This window comes from Cryptomeria japonica, chromosome 7 (assembly GCF_030272615.1).
Source record: "Cryptomeria japonica chromosome 7, Sugi_1.0, whole genome shotgun sequence".
NCBI lineage: Eukaryota > Viridiplantae > Streptophyta > Pinopsida > Cupressales > Cupressaceae > Cryptomeria > Cryptomeria japonica.
Window position 1 is genome coordinate 142,932,490 of NC_081411.1, and position 15,915 is coordinate 142,948,404.

A 15,915-nucleotide genomic window follows, 5' to 3' on the forward strand; every position below is an offset into this window, starting at 1 on the left:
ACCATGTCCTTGTCCTTTGATAGTGAAAATCTATCAGGCTGCTCAATGTAGACTTCTTCTTCAAGATCTCCATTTAGGAATGCACATTTGACACCCATTTGATATATCCTGTAGTTCTTGTGTGCAACATAGGCAAAAATAGTCTTACTGCTTCAATCCTTGCAACCATAGCATAACTTTCATCATAATCAATTCCTTTTTGTTGTGATTATCCTTTGCAAACCAATCTATCTTTGTTTCTTACAACCCATCCTTCTTCATTTAATTTATTTCTGAATACCCATTTAGTTCCAATAACATTTTTATCTTTAGGCCTAGGAACTGATTCCCATGTGTTATTCTTTTCTATTTGATTTAATTCCTCTTCCATTGCTTTCATCTAATTCTCATCTTTACATGCTTCAATAATTGATTCTGGTTCAATTTGAGAGATTAAACATACCTCTTCAGTATCTAACCTTCTTCTTGTCATCACTGATGAATACTAAGAGTGGGGGGGGTGAATTAGTATACCAAAAAATACTGAACTCAAACACTTTAACAGTTTGGCAGTAAACCAGTAAAATAGTTTTGCAAACACACCGGTTAACACACATGCAAACCAAACAAAAAATAAGACATTCACCCACAGAAGCACAATCACCATAACAAAAGAGATTTTGACATGAAAACCCAAATGGGAAAAACCACAGTGAGATGAAACTCACAAGTAACTATCATCAGAATAGTAACTAGACCAGTTAAGGTCATACAATGTTCTTCACCAGAACAAATCCTGTTAGGAATCTCAATCTCTGTTAGGAGATAAGTCCGATTAAAGACTACCTTGTAAAAGGATTTCAGATCCATAGATGTGAACCACCTTGTTAGAAGATTTACAAAGGCTTTGCCAAGCCTACCTGGTTAAGGGTTTTAGACTTGTTGAAGATGTAAGTAATCAACAAGTGAATAATCTAAAAGTTAGCACAATATGCTTGGTCAGATCCCTGATAACTCATTGTTAATGCATTCCAGCATTACTTCACTCTTCAGTAAATCCATAGTCTGTCACAACACATAGACTTGATCTTCTCTCCTAAGATCGCACATACAAAAACTCATTAATCACCACAAACCCTAACAAGTATCCAACATCACTCCAAAACCCTAGACATGATGTCCTTAAAAATGAATCCGATTTCATGTAGGTCCAATAGGATTACATTGCAAGTTCCTAGGTTCATTGCATCTAGACACATTTGGTAACATGACACAAAATCACAGTCAAAGTGTCAATGGATGGTAACTCATTACAAAGTATTACCGGTTTATACAACTTTACCAATTACCAGTTGGTAACTCAAAGTAATATCGGTTCAATTATTAAACAGATTATCGGTTGACAAAAATGAAGACTGAGAAAATGATAACTGTCGCTTTTAGTTCCTTTGCACTGTTCTGCTTGAGATCTTTGAATCGCTTGAGGTCTTCATGCCACTTGAGATCGGTAAACACTCTGCAAAACATCGATAGCCTAAAGACTATAATACATAGTACCGGTTTGGAACAAATACCGGTTGAGCATAATTCATACATTCAAAAAGTGATCTCATAGCAAGTGTGTGTCCACCAATGACAATAACAACATAATCATAAAAAATGCCAACAATCTCCCCCTTTGGCATTGATGGCAACACTTAAGAAAATATTTGACATCTAAGTGTTTTACAAAAAAAAATGACATAAACAAAATTACTCCCCCTAAGCATATACACTATCCCTTTGCAGAAAATACAATGTATACTACTCCCTTACAGAGATAAACATGAAAGTATACATAACATGCATCAAAATTTTAAATACCAGAATACTTCTCCCCCTTTGCCAACAATGACAAAATACAACTGAATAATCCCTGTTTCTATTAGCTGAATAAGTGTTTATGACAATAAGGAGTGAAACTTGTCAAAAATAGATTTAAAGTCCTGCATAAATTGCTTAATGGATAAGGACCATGACTCAAGCAATGAGGTAGCAACCTCATTCTCTGTTTGCATATGATAGACCTGTTCTTCCATGGCATCCAAGGTACTCATCTCTTGAGTGATCGTCAGGGCATCTAGATTGAGATAGCATTTTTGGAGTATTTGTAGTCTTGGCAGTAGGACCAGTTGAAGTTCCTACAAATTTTGTGTCCGGTTGCTTATCTCTGCCTCTATTCTTGCAGACTAGAGTTGAAACTGGTGAATGGTTTGTCCATAAGTGGTAAAGGAATCATATGGTGTCTTGAAGGTGATAACTCAATGATGAACGAATAGTACCAAACTGATACTGAGAGGGGGGGGGTGAATCAGTACCGATAAAAACACAATCCTGAAACCGGTTAGTTAGCAGACACTATGTCTTGGTAGACAAACAGTAACACCAGTCTTAAATAGAGTGCAACCGACAAAACCCAGAATAGCTGAGACAAGTATAAACTAGTTGACACTTATCTTTTCATACAATCTAATACTTCATTTCCATTTCACCCTAGTACATGAACAGGTAATCTATCATCAAACATATACAAATAGCTAGATCAACATGATTTACCTTCAGACACAAATCACTTAAACCATCACATGAATAACACCACACATGACACATATTTTTCACATGGAAACCCAATTGGGAAAAACCATGGTGGGGATGAATACCCACAAGTTGTTTTGAACTCTTTAGAACTCCGCTCTGTTAGGAGCCTAGTCTGGTTAAAGACTTATTACAACAGGTTTTGTTAGGAATTGATCCTTCTAGGGATCACTTGGTTAAGGGATGGCTAAGATACCTGGTTAAGGGTTAAACCCTATTAAAGGTTACCTCGTTAGAGGATTTCAAGAACTCAATGAATTTGAGTCACCCTGTTAAAAGATTTTCAGTAAGCTGGTTAGAGCTACCCTGTTAAGGGACTTTCCAACTATTGAGGTGGTTAGAGATCAACAGGTATTACAATGATTTGGTAACAACACACAATGCTAATGCAGATCCGATTTAGCTCCTCTTCACCTTCCACACTTACACTCTGCAGGTATCACTTCTCTCCTTTGGTCTGGTAAGAATCACGTATCACTTCACTTGGATACACACATACAACTTTTGCCAACAAATTCAAAAGAAATACAACATCGACCTTATAGGAAACAGATAGGTCGGTAGCTTAAACCCTAAACCCTAAACCTGTTAGGTTAAGCAATTCAAATGATTCAATCCTGATAGTTGAGCACATTGCATTAACTATTGCAGTCTTGAACCAATCTCAAGACATTCTCCATTGTTCATTTTCCACAGATTTCATGGTGGCTGATAACCCATCACACGTTATCACCGTTTACAGACTTTGCACATTCCAGAGGTAGATAGGGACAATCTCCTTCATGCAATATTCTTCACACACACCAGGCTGACGTGGCAACATGATCTGTTCTTCATTACAGTACTAACTCATCACATAAAGTCACTAATTGAGTCACACAGGCTTGAGGCACTTCAACTGGAAACCCTAAGGTTGAGACTACCAACTGGTTGTCATACAAAGCTTCTATGTACCGGTTCCCATAACCACATGTCGGTTCACCTTGAACAAACACACCGCTTCACTTTGGCGCATATATCGGTTCACGATGTTATACCGGTTCTCACATATACTGGTTCTCTCTTCTTCAACATATTGACATCAATGACAACATACAATGTCATCATGTCCTCATACCGATTCACATAATGCCAACAATCTCCCCCTTTGGCATTGATGGCAATATACAAAGATATCTCTCTGCTTCACATATTCTCCCCCAATTTTTGCAGATATCTTCTCTGCTTCACTTCTTCTCCCCCTTTGACAACAATGCCAAAGTGGAACCACAAGCTTCCCCGTTCCATTATGCTGCTCCCCCTGAGAAGTAGCATCCTTCAACACATCAATCCTGAAGAGAAATTTGACGATGCAATACTTGACTGATGTGGAGCATATACCTTTAGTTTACCTCCTGAAGGGGCAACACCCCTAACTCACCTCTTAAGTACATAAATCTAGCCTTTGGGAGAGGCTTGGTGAATATGTCTGCTAATTGCTCCTTACTGGAAACATGTTCTAGTGCAATCTCTTTGTTCTGAACCTTTTCCCTCAAGAAATGATACTTAAGCTCAAAGTGCTTGGTTTTAGAATGTTAAACCAGATTCTTAGAAACATTGATAGCACTTGTGTTATCACAAAATATGCTTACCAGTTTAGATACAGGAACTTTGAAGCTATTCAATACATGCTTCATCCAAATAGTTTGGGTGCAGTTCATGAAAGTTGCAACATACTCCGCTTCTGCTGTAGACTGAGAGATACAACTTTGCTTCTTACTCATCCATGAGACCAGTCTACCACCGAGAAAGAATGTACCACTAGTTGTGCTCTTCTAGTCATCCACATTACCAACCCAATCAGTATATGTGAATACTTTCAAGTTAAAATCATTGCTATAGGGATGCCACAATCCATAATCAATAGTTCCCTTCAGATACCTAAGAATCCGCTTGACTGCAACCAAGTGGGATTCTCTTGGACTTTTCTGGAACCTTGCAGTAATGCCAATTGCATGTGCAATATCAGGTCTGCTATGAACTACATAATGCAACTTACCAATCATTGATTGATATTCCTTCTCATTAACCAATGCCGAGTCATCCTCTTTGGATAGTTTACAACCGGTCACCATCGATGTACCAACCGGTTTGCTATCTTCCATGCCAAAGGTCTTCAACACCTATTTGACATACTTGGACTGAGTGATAAAGATTCCATTTTTCATCTGTTGAATCTGCAGTCCAATGAAGAACTTAATCTCCCCTATGAGTGACATCCCAAACTCTTTCTTCATCTCATCCGCAAAATCATGACTCATCTTGTCATCTCCACCAAAGATAATGTCATCAACAAATACCTCACAGATTAGGATCTGATCTCCTTCAGATTTCAAGTAGATATTGCTATCTTCGCTTGTTCTCTCAAATCCTATCTTCACAAGATGGGAGTGCAGGCATTCATACCATGCTCTAGGTGCCTTCTTTAGACCATACAAGGCTTTATGTAGTCTACACCCCATGTTACTATCTTCAGATAGGGAAAACCCATCTGGTTGCTCTATATACACCTCCTCTTCGAGTACTCCATTTAGAAATGCAGATTTTACATCCATTTGGTATACTTTGAATCCTTTAAAAGTTGCATATGCAAGAAGCATACAAACTCCTTCCAATCTTGCTACTGGAGCAAAGGATTCTCCATAGTCTTCTCCTTCTTATTGGGCATATCCTTTACATACTAATCTGGCTTTGTTCCTTAGCACTGTGCCATCTTCATTCAGCTTATTTTTGAAAACCCATTTGGTTCCAATGACATTCTTATTCTCCAGTCTGGGTACCAAAGACCATGTACCATTCTTCTCTATCTGGTCAAGTTCCTCCTCCATTGCCTTGATCCAGTCTTCATCTTTATGTGCCTCTTTGAGTGATTTAGGCTCAAATTCAGAGATCATACAAGAATTTTCTCTGACCTTTCTTCTTGTAAGGATTCCTGCATCCTTATCTCCTATGATTTGCTTTGGATCATGATTCAGTTTGACATATCAAGGAATGCTCTTAACTGATTCCTCTTGCTTTTCTTCTTCATCCTCATCTCCATCAGCATCAACGTTTACCAGTGAAGGACCACTATTACTGGTGCTTGGCTGATTAGTAACTGGTTCCCAGAAGGTTACTACTAGTTCATCTCTTACTTGCTTACTGCCGGTTTCCTTAGGTTTTCCAGAGTTTTCATCAACTCTAACATTGATGCTTTCAACAATTCTCTGAGTCCTATTGTTGAAACATTTGAGAGCTTTGCTCTTGTTGGATTATCCTAGGAATATTCCTTCATCACATTTTGCATCGAACTTGCTCTGATGTTCACTTCTCTTGATATAACATTTGCTACCAAACATTCTAAAGTAGCTTACTACTGGTGTCTTACCCGTCCAATACTCATAAGGAGTCTTATCTTTTCCTTTCTTGATGAGTACTAGGTTCATTATGTATATTGCAGTGCTTACCGCTTCTCTCCAAAAGGTGTGAGCAGCTTTTCCTTGGATCAACATAGTAGTAACTACTTCAACCACAGTCCGGTTGTTTCTCTTTGCTAAGCCATTCTGTTGTGGAGTCTGGGGGTAGATAGTTTCCTCTTGATGTCGTTCTCCTCATCATATTTGTTGAATTCACCAGAAGTGAACTCACCTCCTTGATTAGTTCTAAGGCATTTGATTCTTCTGCCACTTTCCTTTTCTACCAATGCTCTGAATGCTTTGAACTTTCCAAAAGCTTTAGACTTATCCTTTAAGAATGTTACCCACATCATTCTTGAGCAATCATCAGTCAGAATCATGAAATACCTATCTCCCTGCACACTCCTAGTTTTCATAGGACCACACAAATCAGTATGCACAAGATCAAGTAAATTGTCTGTAGTGAAAGATTTACCTTTGAAAGTTGAGGAAGACATTTTCCCCAATTGACATTCTCTGTACAAAGGATTTTCTAGTTTGCTCAGCACCGACAATCCTCTGACCGCCTTGGTCTTACTGGCCTTCACAATGTTATCAAAGTTTACATGGTAGAGTCTCCTATGCCATATCCAGCTATCATCAAACTTAGCCATAAGACAGGTACTGATATTCATATTCAGTAGAAACAGGTTACCTTTGGTCTGCATACCAGTGGCCACCAATTCGCCATTCTTTCCTCTGATTCTGCACACTCCATTCTTGAATTTCAGAGTAAGTCCACTATCATTTAGCTAGGAAACACTCAAAAAGTTGTGTCTGAGACCATCAACCCAATACAAATTGTCAGCACCGCTCTTTCCATTCAGAGAGAGGGACCCTCTTCCTTTAACCATATATGGTGCATCATTACCAAAACGAACCACACCACCATCATATTCTTCCAAAGATAGAAACTTGCGCCGGTCACCAGTCATATGGTGAGAACAACCACTGTCAATAATCCACTCAATGAAATTATCAAAGCGGGAGACAAGAGCCTTCTTGTCTAACACATCTTCCTTTATTGCAGCAAACACAATATCTTCATTCTCTTCATCTTCTGATGGCTCATTTGTGACACCTTCATCAAGTGCAACAAAATAGTTTCTCCAGTTTCCTCCTTTGAATTTCTTGAACGTCTCTGGTTTATCCTTGTTGTCACCATTAGGACAATTTATAGCAATATGTTCTATCTAGTTACAATAAAAGCATCTCAAAGGGAGCTTACCTCTGTATTTATCGGTTCCTTTTGGAAGTTTCCTGTTAAGAAGAGCTTTAAATTCCATCAGGATCTCCTCATTATCCATTTCTCTGTTCTGTCTCGGTTCACCATTGGTGTATGCTTCCTTTGCTTTTCTTGATGGTACAATAGAGGCTTTAAAGGTTGATTTAGTCTTTTGAACACTGCCATCAAAACTATTTAGCTCATAGGCTGTCAACTTTGCAATGATGGAGTCAAGAGATACCTTGGTCTTGTCTATTGATCTCAACTCCTGAATAGAAGCAACCCTTATTGCATAGACTGGTAACAAGGATCTTAGAATTTTGCTTACCATAGTGGAATCTTCCATTTTGCCACCTTCACTTTTGATATCCCCAACAACAATTTTGATTCTTATTCCATACTGTTGAATGGTCTCACCTTCAATCATTTGCATGTCTTCAAATTTCCCTCTGAGGCTTTCTTCCTTAGCTTATTTTACATGCTCATCACCACCATAGATACTCTTAAGAGTGTCCCATACTTCTTTGGGGTTGTCTTTATCCTGGACATAAATGAACTCAATGTCAGATAAGCTGCTAATTAGGGCTTCCATGACTTGCCCATTCTCTTGTATTTCTCATTTTTGATCATTGGTGAGAGTACCGGTAGGAATAACAAAGGCATTCTCAACATAGCTCCAGTGTTGAGCACCCATGCTTCTGATGTAAATCTTCATTCTATCCTTCCATATTTTGAAGTTATCTCTATTGAACTTTGGACCTTCCCTCTTCATCATTACAACAAGATCTTTTCCTCAAGCGGTTAAGCTTACAACACAGAGGACCTGGAGGAAGCTATGATACCAATTGATAACTCAATGATGAATGAATAGTACCAAACTAGTACTGAGAGAGGGGGGGGGTGAATAAGTATCGACAAAAACACAATCCTGAAACCGGTTAGTCAAAAGACACTATGTCTTGGCAGACAAACAGTAACACCGGTCTTAAATAGAGTGCAACTGGCAAAACCCAGAATAGATGAGACAAGCATAAACCGATTGACACTTATCTTTTCATACAATCTAATACTTTATTTCCATTTGACCCTAGTACATGAACAGGTAATCTATCATCAAACATATACAAACAACTAGATCAACATGATTTACCTTCAGACATAAATCACTTAAACCATCACATGAATAACACCACACATGACACACAGATTTTTCACGTGGAAACCCAACTGGGAAAAACCACGGTGGGGATGAATACCCACAAGCTGTTTTGAACTCTTTAGAAGTCTGCTCTGTTAGAAGCCTAGTTCGGTTAAAGACTTATTACAACAGAATCTGTTAGGAACTAATCCTGCTAGGGATCACCCAATTAAGGGATGGCTAAGATACTCGGTTAAGGGTTAAACCTTGTTAAAGGTTACCTCATTAGAGGATTTCAAGAACTCAATGAATTTGAGTCACCCTGTTAAAGGATTTTCAGTAAGCTGGTTAGAGCTACCCTATTAAGGGATTTACCAACTGTTGAGGTGGTTAGAGATCAACAGGTATTACAATGATCTGGTAACAACACTCAATGCCAATCCAGATCCGATTTAGCTCCTCTTCACCTTCTGCACTTACACTCTAGAGATATCACTTCTCTCCTCTGTTTTGGCAAGAATCACGTATCACTTCACTTGGATACACACTGTAGCATAGGAAATTAGAAATCATCAAAGCATATTAAATATAGCTCAATCACAAAAGCACATTGCAATGATTTATCCTAAAACACATTCAATAGAGACATAAAGACAAAACATTCAAAACTAAAGATTATGCAAACCAAATGCAGATTTGAATGCTTCCTTCATGCGGCTCCATTGTTCTTCTTTCTTCTCCAAATAACTTTGTTGTGGATCTCACCTACTAGTGCATGATTATGATATGAAAGCAAGTAGACAAGATGATTGCTCAAGAGTACTCGAAGCGTGATTTGACAAAGTGATTAGAAATTCGATAATCTGATTAGTCAATAATGTGATTTAAAATGCGATCAATCAGGGGATCTTGATTGAAGAAACTCATCCAATTTATAGATAAATTGGAGAAAAGACAAGATTAGCATGAAAGTGATTCGAATGGAAATTCAAATCAAGAATAGCAAAATTATGACATGTGTATGACAAATTGCTATGCAAGGATTTATGACAATTTATGACAAATTGCTATGCAAGGATTTATGACAAGATTTTGAAATAGAAATAGACATTTAGGAATTTAGGAGAAATTAGAAAATTAAGTTGGAAATAATGACTTGGAAATTAGGAAATTGATGAAAAATAGGTAAATTAATTAATAATTTCTCATTCATTAATTAATTTACAAAAATAGGAGGAAATTAATTAGCCAATTAAATGAATATTTAATTGTGACAAGAAGACTTAGGATAAATAAATAATTTATTAATCCTAGAGAGAGAAATGACAAACAAGGTTAAATGAATAAATCATAAAACCTTGGAAGATGTATTAGAAATGCAAGGATGACAATTAGGTCTTGACAAAGGATAGTTGATATCGATTCGATCATGATTTTGAATTGATAAATGACCAGTGTTGATAAATGATTTGATTGAGATTGGTTGACAAAAATCAATGACAAATTGACCAAATTGACATGATTGAAAAGGACAAGGATCGATGACGAATCGATCACAATATGACAAGATTGACAAGGACAAAGATCGACCAAAATCATGACTGAAGATTGTTGTCAACAAGACCAAATTCAAAGGTGAGATGAGTGAAGAATATAGAAGAATGACTCGATGCTCGCAAATGATAAAGACCAAGTGCGAATCATAGGAGAAATGTTAATGCGACACAAAAACCTAAACTGAGGCAATGCGCAAATGTTAAAGTATGATTCCGCAAGCGTTGACCATTTTTAGGTGTCTACACACACATACAAATTTTTCCAACAACTTCAAAAAGAAACACAACATCGACCTTATAGTAAACAGATAGGTCGGTAGCTTAAACCCTAAACCCTAAACCCATTAGGTTAAGCAATTCAAATAATTCTGTAGTCACACAAATCTGTCCATTTTAATTAAATGAATATTTCGTATTTATTTGATTAAAAATCCACTAGAAATCAATTAATTAAATTAATATTTAATTAATTCATCCCCAAACATTCTTCTATTAATTAAATAAATTATCCAATTTATTTTAATTAATTCATTAAATCCAATTCCAATTAATTAAATAAATAAAATCAATTTATTTAATTAAATCCCTTTTTCCTCTTTTAAATAAATTAAATAAAACATTTATTTAAATCATTATCCCCACCCCACTTGCATTTTCCTACAAATGCAACTTGCACACATTTATTGAAATAAATGAATTTTTATTTTAAATAAAATCTTATTTTCCCTCACCCACCAAATCCACTTGCAAAAATCTAATCCCCTTCTAGATTCTTCTAACCCCTTCCTAACTAGCCTAATCCATCCCCTAATTATTGTCACATTCCTAAGCAAAATGGAGTCACTTCTCAAAGACCCCAAAGTCTTTGATAACCATTAAAGGCTTTCAACCTTCAACCACCAAAATCCTTAAAGTCTTTGAAAACCATTGAAGGCTTCCAACTTTCAACCACTTAATCCCCAAAGTCTCCAATAACCATTAATGGTTAATTCAACCCTCCCACATGGTTAAAACATTTGTTTTGACTCAACCTCTACCCAACCCAAGGGTCTCATCAAGCCTTTAATGCTTTGACCATGATTATCTCTTAATCATTTGCACAAAGGTTTATCCTTGGATTAACTCCTAATCCAGTGGGTAATCTTAATTTAGGCTTGACCCTTAGCCTTTAGATAACCATGAGGTCTTTTCAGGCCTTTAATGCCTCCAACCTCTTCTTTCAACCCAACCCTATGTTGACATTTGTCACCATTTCATTGGTGTCAATTGTGCACATGGATTCCCAACTTTCAAGCTTGACCCTTGATTAAACCTTTCAATCCTGGCCATCCATTGCTCCATTTTTCCTATAAATAGAGCCCATTCCTTCATAATCCAGATCCTGAAAACTTGTATGCATCTAAGCTATAGACATTTTAGAGAGCATTTAGCATAGAATAATTAAAATCTTGTCTTTTTGGTAAAATCAATCATTTTAGCATTAGTATTAGCTTTTCATTTCATATTTGGAGCTATACTACAATCTCAATCCTCCATAAGCATCCATAGTGCAAAAAGCTGCTGAGAGCTACACTATTTTGGAACTTGGAGAGGAGAGGAACAAGGGAGAAAGGAGCTAATATCATGCTAAGAGATAGTTGGAGATGTCTCATTATCTTTACTTCTTTAGTTAGATACATTAGCATGTTTTTAGTGTCTCTCTTGGTATGCCTTTTGTAGATTAGTTTTTGATTGACTAACACTAATGTTTTGTGTCATTTGTGTTGTTTATCTTAGATTAACCTTGTGCCATTTAGGAGGGCATCATTTGGTGAACTCGACGTGAATCGAACACGCAACCTTCTGATGATTTTTTTGAAAATTAACATTTTTGCTTGTTGAAACTGCCACACAGGTCGCGCTTCGGCGCTAATGAACACGTTTTAGCGCTATTGAAACAATTTCTTTTAGCGCTATTGATCCTAAGATAGCGCTATTGAAAAGGTTTCAGCGCTATTGACAACATTCCAGTGCTTTTGTCACAGTTATGGCGCTATTGAAACACTTCGGGCGCTTTTGTCTTCTCGGATTTTTTTCTTCTTTTAGCGCTACAGTGCAAATTAGCGCTTCTGCGAGTGCAGACTAGCACTATTGTATAAATTAGCGCTTCTGTCTAAAAAGCAGAATAGCGCTATTGCGACAGAGCGTTGTCCAAGTCGCTTTGTAACCAAAAAAATTGAGTATTTTAGGCTTGTGGAAGCCCCCCTTGAGCATTGGTTTTTACTAACTTTTTTTTTGTTTGTGCAGGTTAACAACCCAACATAAAAAAAAAAAAAAATCACAAAATTTTCATTTAGTGCTTAAAAAGAACTTAAAAACACAACAATTTTTTTTTTTTTTTTCATTGTCTTCTAGTTAGGCCTCATTTTCTTTTGGTGCTTAAAATTAACAACACAAATTTGATTTCATTTGCATCAATTGGGACCTAAAATTTACAATCCACACTTCAAATTTTGGTGCAGTTAAAAACTTACAAACCACTTGTTTGGATTTTTGCAAACAAATTTTCCTTCAAGTAAAACGTGTTTTTCATTAAGTTGACCAGGATTTCCAAATTCTAGATTACAAAACACATTGCCTTTGAAGTTAAAAAGAACACCATGATTGTTGGAGCAACATCTCCAAATAGTTAAAACATCTTTGCAAATGCTGGATTAAAAAGAACAAGTGTTTTACGTATTTGGCACGCTTGTGCAAAAAGTCAATCGAGTGGACCTACTTCTAACACACACTATCCTCTCCCTTGGCTCTCGTGGTCCTAGGTGCAAGAGAAAAGTGTTAGTAACACTAAAATTTTATTTTTTTAAGAGAGGCCTGCCAAGGGATCGATACTCTTGGGAACGACCTCGAGCGGTAAATCCTTCGAGCCGCTATAGAAATCAGGTGAGAGCGAAAGCTGTAGCCTTGGGTATAGCTGTTCCTACAGTGTAACTGGCCGAAAGGACAAATGGGCCCCACCACCAGTTACAAGGCTCTTAAGTGAGTCACTGCAGAATGAACTTATGTCCAAAGCCATCAAACATGACTAAACACCTTTAAGTAGTAGCCCACCTGTTCTATTGATTGAGAATATTTGAGATATAATTTAGTGCAAGAGCATAGAAGGTTTTGCTCCCAAGATACTCACCATACATATTTCCTTGAGTAGAAACATAGCTTTTTGAAAAGTCACTTGTGGCTTGATAAAAGTGGTGACTCCCCCATCATAGGGATCATCTATTTGTTATGCTCGTGCAAGACTTAGTATATCACATCCTTACCTGCCACGACGGGATTCATAAGGTATGTAGTACCAAAGTCGAAGAAATATCAAGATGTGGGCTAAATTTATCACAACTGGCCATTTGACCTTAGGGATAAAAAGTGTTTGAAGTGTGTTCGTTTTACAGACCTAGTGCAAATTGAGCCGACTTCAGGCTTTGGAACTACACCTTAAAATAAATCTAAAGGAAGGGTCAAAAACAAGTCCAAAGATTGGGTTAATCTAGACCCATACTCATTTGTGCCTTTGCGGCAACATTCTTGTGTTTGTGTGCTTGCTTTGTTTTCTTGTCAAGGAAAAATCAGAAAATCAATCCCAAAAAAAAAGTATTCATCCAACATTTCTCAAAAACAAACAAAAATACCAAAAACAAAGTGCAAACAACAAAGAGACAAATTTTATGACCATTCTTCACATCTTGCGAAAGAAGAAGCGTCATCAGAATATCACCTTGAAAAGGAGACCACTAAGCTCAAAGGCTTTAATCAAAAGAAGGAAATTCTTCTATCTCAATAGACAAATCTTTGTCTCACATAGAGTCTTTCTGCATTGCATGCGTCTCTACCTTCAAGGAAAAACAAACGAGTTTGATTAAGAATCATTGAACCGCAGAGCTTTTATGCAATATAGGGCTCTGAGTTATCACAAAAATCAAGGAGGAAAGATCAATCCCAACTTCTTCCCAAACGTCTGTATCACCTACAACACAGCTCGAGAAGTGCCACCAATGCCAGAAAGGGAAGAGGTAGAGTTTGTTCCATTTGTAACACAAAGTTTTTATTGAAGTTGAAAAGCAAAACATCCATCATCTTACTCATACATCATCACTCCATCATCCATTCATCCCAACTCTCAAAACATTAAGAGGTTCTTGTGCCAAATTCTCTTTTAGATATTTCTTGAAATCAAACACATCACATCACTTTTTAGATTGTTTCTACATCTAGGATAAGCTCATCCTAAGAGACAGATCTACGCAGGTTAAAACTAGTTCATGAGTGAATCCTCTCATTGCTAGGTAGTCAAAATCTGTAACACATCTCAGATTTCTCTACACCTTATCACATCCAAAATCCTCAAAACAAACAAGCAATTCAAAGAAGGAATTACGGTTACATCTACCTTTAGAGTGCTAGAGATCTACATACCACACAAAACACTACTCATCCATCTTTCATCAACAAATCATCATCATCTTCAATCAACTTCAAACAAACTTACAAACAAAATGGCTCAAACCCGATCGCGATCAAGGCAACGAGAAATAGAAATTGAGGAAGAAGAGGACAACCTCAATGAATTTCAAGAAGCACTTGGAGGAACTGTAACTGATGAAAACCCAAGTACTCCCACTCCTTCAACAATCGAAAGGGCTCAGCATAACCCTCACTTCAACAGATTATTTGATGAAATACTAAGGAACAATGTGGATGCTCACTTCTTAAAACTCGCTCAAGAAGGAGCCAAACTCCCCTCTGACTTTGATCTTGCCCAATTAAGACAAGCATCAGAAAGACAAAGTCGCCATGAGGAGGAAAGAGGTAGAAATCACATCAGATATAATATTCCTCGAGGTAACCCACCACCTCCTCCTCCAAATGAAATGGAGATGTTGTGGCAACAAGTCGAGAATCTCGCCCAACAACTTCATAGTGGTGTTAAGACCAATCAATTCTCACTTAATGACATTTGTCCCTATCCGTTTGATAGGAATCTTCTGCCACTTGGTACAACCTTAGAGCGGATTGAGCAAGGGAGTGAGTATCTTTTACCACTTCATGGACTTTTCCTTCTAGCAACAGTTGTCTCCTTCTTCTCATGAAGAAGAGGCCCTTATATCTTTCCACCACTTCATAAAGTTCTGATTTAGGCACATTAGGAAAGTATTCTACAAATACTTCATGTCTTATTTCTTGTTCCTTCTCTATGGAAATGCACCATTTGTTATCTAAAGAATTATATAAAGAATTAGGTGTCTCAGATTTAATTTCTGATGGCCACCGATCATTAATACACAAATATTTGATGACTTCTCATTCAACTTCTTCCTTTTCATCATCATTAAAATCATCAAAACACTCTTTCAAATCACCAAGCACTTCTCTTCTAATATTCTTAATAGTTCTTTGACAATGTGTCAAAGGTTTGTAGGAGAAAATATCAATATTTACCGGTGCAGATGTTGCCGGTTCATTGCTAGTTGTCTTTGTCTTTTTCCTAGTTTTCCTAGTCTTCTTAGGCTATTCTTCAAACACAGTGTCCTCTGAGTTCGGTGTGTTGCCTTTTTTCTTCCACTTTCTCTCAAATACTTTGGCAGGTGCAGCTTCCAATTTCTTCTTTGCTGGTGACCGCTTGGTCACTTTGGGACTTGCTGCAATAACTGGTGCCGATACTGAAGGCACTACCTTTCCCTTCTTTACAAAAGGTTCTTCAACTGGTGTAACCCTTTCCAAATAGGTGTCGGTTCTCTTTGCCTTTGGGTCAAGGGGCAAGGTGAGCAGGGTAGAGGCATACCCATCTAGCATGTCATACATTACCTCATATCCCATGGGTTCCACTTCTTCCTATCTAGGCTCGACCACCTCCATTATGCACTCATCAACTTTGAT